Below are 12,535 nucleotides of genomic sequence, written 5' to 3' on the forward strand. Positions count from 1 at the left end.
GCATATAAAGTAACTGTGCAACAAGTTGCCCAAAGGTTAAGGATTGAATGATACACTGCCCTGTATAAAGCATCTCGACAAACAAACAAATATTTGTTTAGCTGTATTGATAAACCAACATAACCTTTGGACCTTCATGGATCTTGTACCTTGAATCTGAAACGCATACAAGGCTACATGTTGTATCTCAGTTTAGTGGCACCATCTAGTGGTTATTCTTCAAATGTGCATGTGCAAACACACCGTCATAGCCATTAATACTGGGTAACTGATTTCTTTTCAAAACAAGTTCAATTGTTCCTTTACATTCTGCTACAGGTTGACATGATTGCATCACATAATTTACGCCGACTTGTCTTTTGCACTTCCACCAAAAGCTATTCTACTACTGGATTCAGGTGTGGTGGCACGGAGGAGGCCACAGGTTACACTGAACCCACTGATTTCTTTTTTTTTTTTCTTAAATAAAACCAGTTTGAGATGACCATAGCTTTCCAATATGGCTACTTCCAGCATTATAAAGGTGAATTGTGGCTGTGGCATTTAGATTGTGATAGACTGGTACTAAGCAGCAAAAGTGTGCCAAGAAAACATTCCTCACTACGACATCACCAGCACTGATTCATGGTGTTGACGCAAAATTGTGACCCCACCATCTGCGTGGCTCACAAGAAATCAAGATTCATCCGATGATGATGATGGCCTTTCTAGGCTTCGACCTGATGTGGTCCTCTGCAGCTGTTGACCATCACACATTGTGCAGTTAGAGACACTTTTTCTGCTCTCCACATTTGTTAAGAGTGGTTATCTGAGTCGCTGTAGCCTTTCTTTTAACATCTACAGTAGTAACAACGTGACACTTCCATACACAGATCTTATATATATTCTATGTATGCACTATGTATATTCAATCTAGTCGGCAGAGGTGACATGGAAAACATGATAACCATGACAAAATGAAGATAAAATGAGACAATCACACCAATAAGGTCAGTAAGATCTTAATGTTTTCATGCTAAAGCTCCTGACCTGTAGCATCTGCATGATTAAACATGCATGTCACTGGTGCCTTGTAATTGGCTGAATGGATAACCACATGGACAAGCAGGTGTATATAGGTTCTCCTGCTTATGGGTTTGGTGGTTGAACTTCCACTCGCAGTATATGTGTAAATTAAAACATCTGTCATTGGATTAAAATCCAATTGACCACACTACACTTCACTTTCATTGACATTTATAAAGTTGATTAAAAATCTGTTACCAGGCTGTAAACAAGCCAGTAAGCAGCAGGCAGAGATATGCAACAGATTAACGCAATTCAGTTGCAATATGGGAAAGATTTTAGTATTTATCTTTCAAATTCCCTATTGGCTGTAATGGTATTATGGGTTGTTTTGAACACATCCATGACATCACAGCTCACGAAAATAGAATCAAAATTCCCAACATATTCAGATTTCAGATTACACAAATATATGCAAACATGGCATGTGCTATATTTTATGATATAACGCTATAGGCTTTAGGTTTATCAGGAATGTAAACCCTGAGAAGACAGCTACGCCAGAATTAATAGAATACAGTCACTTCACTTGTCGATTAACATCATGGTTTTGGTGAGGGCTTGAGCTTGTACTGTAGGTTTAGGGTGAGAGTTGAGGTTGGACCTGTAGTGATTATGGTGAGGTTTAGGCCTCAATGAAATGAGTTGATGCATGAGTGTGTAATGTGTGATTGGGAAGCTGTTAGGACCATGGATGACTCTCACAAAGCAATGGAACACTGCCGTTATTCAGCTCTGGAGTCACATATTATGATGTAAAGATGATGATGATGAATATTTTGTTACCAAAGTACCCATACTTAGCATGAAAGTCTTTATAACAAGAAATATCTCTTTAGATATATTTTTCTTTTCTTTAGTGATAATGCATTTTGGTTGTCCTCATGATTGAAACTCTGACGTCATAATGATAATGGGCTACACGTGTGTAACCACTTCCTCATTTAAGACGTCCTGTCCGTATAACAAGCTGTTTGTCTGATGGAGGTCTAGTACCGAGACGAGAATTAAATGTTTCTTTTGCGGGAGTTTTTTTTTACAGAAATGATTTAAAGAGCCACACATATGTCTTTCAAAGTACAATGTAGACATATGCTATCATACAGCACCTCAACTGTACTGTTTGAGACAACACCCAGCCTCTTTTTTTATTTTTTATTACACAACACCTGAAGATGGCGCTCCATGTCTTGCTATGATGGCAAAGGTACGCGCGCGCGCATTTGCACGAGCGAGTCCGGGAGGTAGACAGAGCTCCTGTCCTCCTCCTTTCCGATGGTGTTGCCTCCCCGTCGTTGCAGTGCTCTGCTGCTCTCCCTTCTCTCTCTCTCTTCCTCTCTCTCTCTCTTCCTCTCTCTCTCTCTTTTTCTTTCTTTCTTTTCTGTCTCGCTTTTCGTACCCAGCGCCTGGTCGCTTCCTCCTCACCCTCCTCCTCCTCCTCTTCTTCTTCCTCCTCCTCCTCCGCTTCCTCTTTCCACCTCTTCCAACATCCTTCTCCTACTCCCTGCGGATGCCTCAGCCTTGCACCCCCGTCCCAGCATCCCGGCAAATGGTCGCTCCATCCCCGGCAACTCTGGACGCAGGACACAGCGAGAAGGCGCACCGCTCCGTTCTGATCTGAGCACACTGCGGATTGACTTGAAAGAGAAGCGGACCAGGTACAGCGGGGGGAAACGAGGGGGAAACCGGTCGCTGACAGTGGCCAGGATCTCATTTCGGTAAGTCATCGCGCTATTTTCCCCTGCTTGACACTTAATTTAACTGGGCACAGATGGAGAAGGTGACATTATCTTCAAACGCCCGTGTCTTTAGCCCCTTTGTGATTTATCAGAGTGGGACGTGTGCTTTTGCAATTTGCAAGAGGCGCCTGCATGTGCAGAAATGTGAACATGACTTCTGGATCACGCGTGCTGGATGGATTTTTGGGAAAGTGCTGATTTAAGACATGATGCCCTGCTTTTGATAACAAGCTTGCTGCGCAGCTCCTCTCAGAAACAACGTCCGGCTGTGCTCAGATTACCCAGCACATCAGATATTTGGCTCCAGCTGACTGCTGACCCAAATTTCACCATTGGTTGTGCGTAAAAGTGGTCAAAAGGTGCGGAAAGCGCCATGTAAACAAAGAGGATATGGTTACTCCTCCTCACCAGATGACTATTATTTTTGTTTTGACAACTCCAGTATGTACTTAGCACATCTGGCTGTGATGTTACTGTATAGTATGATACATGATTTATTTGTGGGTCAAATTTAGTGGCTCAGTTATTATGTTGCTCATAAATCTCATTGTCTGCCGATGCCCATTAAGTTTTATGGAATATCCTCTTGTCTGTGTGGTTCTGGGATATGCGAGGTGATACAAGGGTAAGAGTATGGGTAAGACTCCATACCTTTCCCACAGCCCTGCTTGTGCTTTGATCAATAGACATTTGCAGGAGGGGGGGGATTGTGTGCTGGCAGTTTGTCAAGGGCGTACAATATATCCAGCAGATGATGTTAGGGGGAGAGGAGGAGGAGGAGGTGGAGGAGGAGGGCAGGGCTGCTGTTAAGCATGCAGTGGGTTCATGTTCAGCCTCCTTCATGTCAGCACAGGTGCATGATGGACAACAGAGGCAGTGATGTACAGAGCAGGGAGGGGTATTTAGTGTATTTCCTCACACTAACACCCTTGTCTTCCAGTCCGTGTCGCTCTGGAAATATAAAACTTTTGTGTTGAGATTTGTAGTTTAAGCAGCTTCCTCTGTGGCCAGGTAAGCAGCCGTGTAACACGGAGAACACAATCCCCTCTAATTCCCCTTAAACTGACCTCTGGTGTAGGAATATAGATTTTCTTTCCTCCCTCCCATGTTCTCCGCAGACAACCACAGCTCCCGACTGTTTAAATCAGCATGTTATCCACTTTTCCAGTTCTTTAAGTGATGACAGTGTAACACGCTCCTTGCTCACGAGCCACACATCTTCGAAACTTCAGATTTTTCTTTTTTTGTTGCTGAAGGATAAGCAGACTTACAAAAGACCAATCACTGTGGGAACTGTGTCAACTATTTTTGTCTCGCACACGCACGCACGCACACACACACTCACTCATCCCATCTCTATATTTCCTGAAGATTAGCTTCTTTTATGTCCAGTGAATGTCTCCAGTGGGCATGAAACGCCTTGTCCTTCATCATGGACACAGATTAAGCTAATTCACACAGCAGCACAGGCCTAATGCCTAATCACTATGCTGCACCGGCAGAACAGAACAGTCTTTATACTGTGGTAGCCGAGAGAGAGGGAGAGAAAGACAGGGAGAGAGAGCAAAGGGGGGAAAGCTAGCCGCCGGTGCCTATTGATCGGATGGAGGGGCTGCTGGCAGGCATTCACAGGATGGAGTGCTGACGACAGTCCAAAGAGTTGCCAGGATGAGCTGGCCCGGCAGTTGCCTCATAGAGTAGTGCTGGTGAGAAGGGAAGACACTGAATTATAGTTATCCCTGTCTGTACCAGCACAGAGGCAGGGAGGGGTTTGATATAAAAAATACTGTAACTCTGACTAGTTTGATTTTTTTTTTTTCATCTTCAGAGAGTAAAAGTTGGTTGGGTGTGGTTTAGTGCAGATCACATCAGATAAGATACAGACGGCTGACGAATGAAAGGAAGAAGCAGCACAAAGAGTGTTACAGTAGTCAGGTGTTGGGACGCCACATGGTGCCAGAACAGCGTCAGCGCCTCGTGGCTTTGATCGTACCAAGTCTCTGAACTGTATTGGAAGGATCAACTCCACTCTTCCAAAAGATATTCCCTCATTTGGTGTATTGATGATGCTGGCGGAGAGCAGCATCTAGAGCTGGGTGCTAGATCGGTTTTATCGATGAATTCATATTAATGCCTTATGATGGTGTTGAAATCTCACTTAAACTTGTGTAATTACAGTACAGAGCTGTCGCCACTCCTTTGTAGTAATGTGTAGTGAATGTTTTTAGTGGCTGATCTTGATGAAACAACTGTCCATTGCAGTTTGACAAAAGTCTGTGGCAACTAGAGGGCTGCAGTCGACAGTGGCAGCTTTGGAAAACTGCTGCTAACACGCTGCTAACATTACCAGAATCATTTTGTCACATCACTTAAGTAGGAGCCACCCAGCTTGAAACATATTTGAATAATTTCTATGTCTAATTTTGTGTAATTTGTATTAAAGAGGGAATAAAATTGTGTGAAAAAATGTGAAGAGATTTCATGTCGAGGCCATTTCGCTTAGCTCTAATCTAGTGACTGCAAAGGCCATAGCGTGTGATTGACATCATTTTCATACTCATTAAACCACTCGTGACCTCTCGTGATATATGGATGGGAGCATTATCATCCAATCTCTGCACTCATTTTTCAGGTTTTTCCTCTAATTTGTCACCATCTGTATGTCGTAGCAGGCCAGTACCTTTCAGTAAGACTTTGTTATTCACTGTACTGGATGAAACACGCAGCAAGAAGGAAATTTCTCTGATTACTACGCTGTGAGCAAAGCCAAATCTTGACATATGATAATGAGCAAAGACTGTGATGAGGAGAGGAGGGAACTCCCCAGTCAAATGTCCACTTTGATGAAGAAATTTGACAGAGGACGCAGTAATGTAATCACAGTCTAATGACTTTGAGTATTGTAAAATTTTGATGTCTGCAGTGAAATTTTATCATTTCATTTTATCTATATTTCATAACAAGACTGAAATCTACCAGTGGGATGAGAGGCGATCTCCATCTTTTTCTCCTTTGACTTGTTCCAGGAGTTTTCATAATTCATATGACATGTAGGACAGCACTGGGAGCATCCAGAATGTCCTATACTGGCAGAACCCGGAGCACCTGTCAGTCAGCCAGACAATGAGTTTCTGCCATGTCCAGAGGTGCTGATCTATACTTAAATCTGACCTCAAGGCCCAAGACCAAGAAGTTCTTCCCCAAGATGTCGCACTGTACATTTTTTTTTTTTTAACACCAGACACAAGATGGGCCGACATCCCAAATCATATTGTTTTCATCTGTTTCTAAGAACCTAAATATGGGATTAGGTGAGATTAGATTAGATTAGATGTTGAAGAGGAGAGAATCACAAATGGCTTTTCTCCAGAGAAGATTCAAATATCGTGCGAGACAAACCCAGAGGCGACATCAGCTGCTGCTCATTTGTCATTCTATAGTGGGAAAAAAAATGTTACAGTTCCGTTTTTTATCATCAGTCTAATTTTTGTTGATTTGAATGACCGCTATTATGTGCAAACAAAGGAAATAAAAAGAGGTGGGGAGGTTTTCTTTATGTAGGTGGCATATGTGTTTGTTTTTTTATCCAGCCTATTGCTAATGCATGACTTACGGAAAAAACACAGAGAAAATTCAGCTATAGAACATGAAGCACCATCAAGATGAAAAAGATAATGAAGAGCAACCGTTTTGATTTCACACGTTGGTGTGCTTGAGCTCTGTTATGTGCTGTATACGTATGTTTTTTCAGGTCTTTTTCCCTATACATCCATTTAAGTTCAATGTGAAAGGGCCTTAGGCAAATGGTTGACACTTGATCCATACTTGTTGACTGCATTGACTGCATATTCATGGACATGAGGAGGAACGTGCTAATCGACAACCTCGGCGTCTTCATCAATCAGCTGACGTGGTTCTGGTGTTGGTGGCGAGATGCTCATGAGCTGGTTTAACGATATAAAAAAACACTGATGTGCCACTGCTAATGGACAATTTTACAATATCCCCCATTACAGTGGAGTTGTTACAAGATTGCATACATGTTACACTCCATTAAACATCTAATGTCACTCTTCTTCCCCTCAAGGGTGCCGTGTAGTGCACCCAACATGGCTATCATACGGGGGATATGTCCAGGTAATATCATAGATGTCTTGCTTTGTCCCTTGGTTTGTCCACGGGAGGACATTCTTTATTATTGTAGTGAGGAAATGTGGGGGAGGATCTGAGAAAGCAGCACCATTATAGAGTTTATTAGAGTTTGAATGAAACACATTAGCACCCTGCCCCAGCTTATAAATGATTCTGCAGTGAGATGGTTGATGAATATGGGATGTATATGATGTTCAGTTGCATTGTGGAAAAACACACACCACATAATCAAACAAATATATACTTTTTTTCATCAATATGCATGTGACTTAGCATGATCAAGGGGACTTTTCATCACTCTGCTTGAGACAAAGACTTATGTTGATAGGTAGCTGTTCAGCGTGGTAGGAGAGCCCATTCCTCAAGCAAAAAGTCTGAAGTCAAGGCCCCATTTACATGTACATCACTGCAGTGTCCTTGAGCAGGACAATCCCTCACGGCTCTGAGGGTGTTGGTTTGTCTCACACTCTTTGTCCTTTTTTATAGGGAGGGGGAAGCAGGATGACACGTTTTCCCTTTGGGGAGAAAAACACGTTTAATGCACTTCAAAACAATTGACAACACAGTGGTGGCACGTAGGATGCTTCACAACAAACTTTTTTCTTTTTTTTTTTTAGTATAGTATACTGTAGGCTTTATGCTGATGCGACGCCCATCTTTTTTCATGCTTCCCAGCACCATAATTGTATCCTCACCATCTGCTGACCTTCACACGAAAGCTGGAGAAGACCGACAAAATTATAGTAGTAGCGCAGAGGTCAAAGAAGTGGACAATGTCATTACATTAGTGCAGCTTGGACAGCAACTGCCTCTTTACATTTCACTGGGCTCCAAATGGCAGAGATAAATATTGTGTATGTACATTGACTTACAGGTGAATGGTTCTGTTGGAAATTCATTTAGACGTCTAGCAGGTTGCGTGATGACAGTATTTACAAAAACAGGATCAAGCACAGGCAACTAACTATTAAGTCCTCTCTAATGTGTCCATGAGCGTTTAATCATTCTGTCAGTAATGCATCTCACACTTATTTTTGACTCTGTAAAAGAAAGAGAAGGAGAAAAGTTGTCCAACTTTAACAGTGCTTTGGATTTATGGCTAGATTTTCATTGATGCTACATGTAGTAAAAATATATGGCCTCATGCTACTGGAAGGTAATAAAAGGGAAAACGATTCAGCAATTGCTGTGTATTGTATATTGTAGTGATTAATGGGAGGAGGACTTTGAGGAGCGCAGCAGGAAGAAGACGGGGAGGACGAGAGGGAGGGGAGGTAGCGATGTGTCAGTGTTGGAATGAGTCCAGATAGGAAGCAATATGTGTGTATGAGAGACGGAGAGACAGGCAGACAGCAAGAGGGGTGTGTGTGTGTGTGTGTGTGTGTGGATGCCTACTAGTGTGTTTCTGCTGCCAATTCTCCTCCCATCGTCTAATGAGCTCGCTGCAGATGGGACTCCCTCTGTCAGCCCGCTGCCCTTCCCCTCCCTCTCCACGCCATTATCCTCCCTCCTTCCCTTCAATTTTTAGTACAAGAGAAAACAAAGGAAGGAAGGAAGAACAACATAAGGAGAGAGATGGAGAGATAGAGAGAGAGAGAAGCGGAAAGGAAAATATCTGATGTGACAAAAAGCATCAAGAGTGCGAGGGGGGTTAAGAATACAGGTGAGAGGAGAGGGAATTCACGGGAAGGGCTAAATGGTGGAAAAGATTGGGAAGATGGGGCGTAAAGGGAAAGATAGAGAGGTGGAAAATGAAGAGCTAGTGACAGAACGTGTTGGGGAGGCTGAATTAAAAACCAGGAATCATTAGATGAAAGAAAACAGAGGTGTGAAGACAAAAAAACAACACCACGATACAGCACGATGACGGGAAAAAAGCAGAGTTATTGCAGAATGCTATATTTAAAAGTGTCAGAAATGAAAATGCTGCCTATTAAAAACCTAATGGTACGTTCTCAGTGCAGGGGCCTGCAGTTAGAGCAATATGTCTGTGGTTGCCTAGCCATGACATCACGTCTGCACCTGTCACACTGTACTTGCTAAGCCGAATTAATAATTGGCTCAGCTAGCCAGGTCTGCCAGGGCTAATTGAGCATCAAAGAGACACCATAGCTAGAGCACAGATCATCTTGATTTCCCCGGGCGAAAATGTACCCACGGTTGGCTCTGCCATGAATGACTAAGTGTGGAAGTGTGCTTGTGTTTGATTATGACCTTTATTACATGTATGAGGGTTCTTCATCACAGTTTATATACTAAATGAGCAAAGGTTGGGCAGTCTGTGTGCCAGAGTATATTTAATACAATGTTTTTTTTCCCACAGAAAGCTGCTGCTCTTTGACTTCCTGTAAATAAATGGTGTTGTTTGCATTTCTGCTTCACTTTCCTGTTGGACTGTTATTGACTAAAACAGCAACTTGTTCTCTATGTGTGAGAAAGTAATTAGACAGTTTTCACAGTGTGGCCAACTGCTCTGGTTTTTACAAAAGATGTTAAAAGGGATTTGCAACAAGTGATGCTGATGTAAGGACCAAACCAAGTGCTACAGGAAATGTTACAGCTCAAGTGAAAGTGTGAGAAACAGAGAGAGAGAGAGAGAGAGAGAGAGAGAGAGAGAAAGGAATTGGCATGATAACATGCTATGCAGCGTGAAGTAGGGTGGTATACTGCTGTTGGCTTCATCTATAGTCTCTTTGCACAGCAACATAGCATTATCTATCTGGCCGGTCAAGTGGGAAATACCGTGTTTGATGGAATATAAGCACCTGCTCCTTGATGTGTATGCGAGTGTGTGTGTGTGTGTTTACGTGTGCCTTTTCTTTTATAGCACACATCATTGCAATTCTCTGTCTACATAAGGACACACAGTGTCATTGATGTGAAGCACTTCAAGTCCTGCCAATATCATCCAATTTAGAGTCCCAGCCAGTATTTTTATTTTTTTTTTTTTAGATATGCTGTTCTTGACCAGCATCGTGTGCCATCTACAGGCCAGGAAAGGCAGGTCTAAACTTTTACACATGCAGGTAATGAGAAATAAACGTAAATATGATTCAGATTGTTGCAGCAAAATACCATTTATCTTTTCAAGGGTTTTGCAAGTTCATGTAGGAAAGCACAACACTTACTCTTAACAGTACTTATCCTCCTACAGCTTATCCTTCTAGGGTGTTTACTGCCACTAAACGCAGACCAGCTTCTCTCACTGCACTCACAATAAAACAGTACTGCTCCCATTTATTTTGGGTATACAGCCAAGGCAAGCCAAGCTTCTGAATCAGACACTGATTGGCCGTGGAGCCGATGTAGGACGTAACTCAGAGAATGTGAATGAGAATCAATCAGTAAACACACAGAGAGAAGCAATGCGGCAGAAAAACGTATAGGTAAGGCTACTGCAAATCTTGCCCATAAGCTTTTAAGTTGGGGTATTGATCACCATCAGAGACTCACATTGGGTTGGTAAAAAGTGCCGATTCCCTAGTTTAAGGAGAAAGAAAATGGGATGTTTCCAGTTCAAATTGGTGAGGAGTTAAATATTCGATAAAAAATCTCTACAGGAGCATATTTATGCAAGATGGATTAAAATTAGTATGAAAGTGTACACCTGTTTGGATGTCTACAGCAGTAATAGGCCATGCTGAAAGTGAAAACACCCTCTGATAATTACCATGAAAGATTTGGCTGAGAACTTACTTATCTAATGCCACTACTTATCTTTACCGTGATAAACAAGTAGATCGGTTGAGATCTTTGCTTTGTGCGATGAATGATAATTAACTAAGCTTCATTTCATAAATGTGACAAACAGCTTGTGCAATGTGTGTGCAATATTAGCACCAAATCTGGCAGTTGTCTATTTTTATCTTCACTCCTAACTGTTAGCTATCATATCTACAAACCCAGTGTTATATAAAACTTTAACTTCATACAATGTTATTCAAACTGTTTTTATATAGACTTATTCTTTTAAAACATTTAGATGACACATTAAAATGGTAAGTAGAATATTTTGTATCCCTGGCCCAGTGCAACCTGAGTCCTTGTATCAGTCTTTCCATTCTCATGCAATAGATATTGGCTAATCCCTGATCCCCAACCAAAAGACACACTCGCACAGACACACAGACACTGGTGTTTCTATCTTGAAAGCTTGAGGCCAGCCAAGTGGTATAAATGCCATACCCGATGCCTGTGGTCGGATCAGCAGACAGCCCATCAGTTGCACACTCTGATCTTTATCAGCTATGTATTGCTGTGGCTACTTCCATCCGTCAATCAAATGCTCTCTCACATCTGTAGAAGAGGATTTGATGAAAACGATAGGGAAGACAGAGACAGAAAGAGATATGGATCACACCAATATGAGCCATTAATGGATTGAGCCACCTTTAGTTTATTTCCCTGGTGTGTTGGGTTTATATGTGTGTGTGTGGATTTGCGTCCATCTCAATCAATGCGGAGAGAAAGAAGAAGGCATTGAGAAAGAGACAGCAGCGAGATCAGGCGTGAGAGGCGGCGGTGGATGTGAGAAACACGAGGCAGAAGAAGGTGAGAGGTGCGTTTGTGAAAGAAAAAAAAAATGCCAGCTCAATGTGACACCCCCAGACGATGAACTTACAGCCACCACAGCTGCAGGATGCAGGCGACACAGTACAATTTGTAAAGGAAGGTGCTGAGTGAGGATTTAGCTGTGAGTGTTTTCACTAGTCTGAAGGAAGAATGGCAGCTAAAATCATGTTTTGACCACGGAGCGTTTTATTAGGTTGTTTATTGATGTGTGTTGACACTGGAGAGCTACATCCACAATTGAGCCTCGGCGCCTGCTATCCAAATTATTCGATTTCATTTCACAGTCCCTGAGCTAACAAAGACAGGTTTTCTGTCACAGCTGCACATTGTGCTTGTTCCGAGTAAAGTTCATGTCACTGCAAACGCTATATTCTCTTTCCTGATGTTCAGCATTTTCATTTATGCCCACTTCCTCCTGAGGCATTCTTTGCTATACAGTAGGCCTGGCAATAAAATGCTATCTTTTCACATAACAATAAGGCTGGATTCTAGTTTATTTCTTCTTTATTAAAAGGATTTGCTATGTATGTGCACTATCAACATGCAACAGTATAACGTGCCTTGTCATACACAGTGACATAGGAAAATTAGGCAGCTACTGCTACAGTTTAGCTGTGGTTTTGGAATTGGGACAGGGGTAAGCATCAGCATCTCAAAGAGATGCGCAGAGCTCCCATTCTAGTGCATGCTTTTGTTTCAGGTGCTTTGAGTGGATTTTTGTGCTCCTGCCTCTTTCTAGGGGAGTGTTTCCCACAGGTTGAGAATAGAGACTCATACAGTTTAGAGGGGAAAGTAAGTGAACCTAGGTTAATTTATGTAGCTACATGCAGGCGATTGGCATGGAGACCACAAAGGCGGCATTCATTTAAGACTACAAATTATAGATTTAAAGGAACAGTTGAAGTAATTTGAGGGTATGATTTAGAAAACAAAAACACTATGGAGTGCATTAATGAGTAATTTGAGGGTTGAATAACTCAATTAAAGGAATTAAACAAAAAAAAAAA

The 12,535-nt window shown here is 42.1% G+C and overlaps 1 protein-coding gene across 4 annotated transcripts in view; it reads left to right on the forward strand.

Moving 5' to 3' along the window:
• The first annotated feature begins 2,294 nt into the window (after positions 1 to 2,294).
• The window catches only part of ctnnd2a (catenin (cadherin-associated protein), delta 2a), a 247,828-nt gene continuing 237,587 nt past the window's right edge, over positions 2,295 to 12,535 (forward strand). For 3 of the 4 annotated variants that reach the window (XM_085762953.1, XM_085762950.1, XM_085762952.1), the window contains exon 1: positions 2,318 to 2,783. The gene's annotated coding sequence lies outside the window, so the exon portion shown is untranslated. Of the gene's footprint in view, positions 2,784 to 12,535 lie in introns of all 4 variants that reach the window. The other variant, XM_085762951.1, reaches the window with a different exon arrangement.

This window comes from Trachurus japonicus, chromosome 20 (genome assembly GCF_045865225.1).
Source record: "Trachurus japonicus isolate A0001 chromosome 20, Traja_1.0".
Taxonomy (NCBI): domain Eukaryota; kingdom Metazoa; phylum Chordata; class Actinopteri; order Carangiformes; family Carangidae; genus Trachurus; species Trachurus japonicus.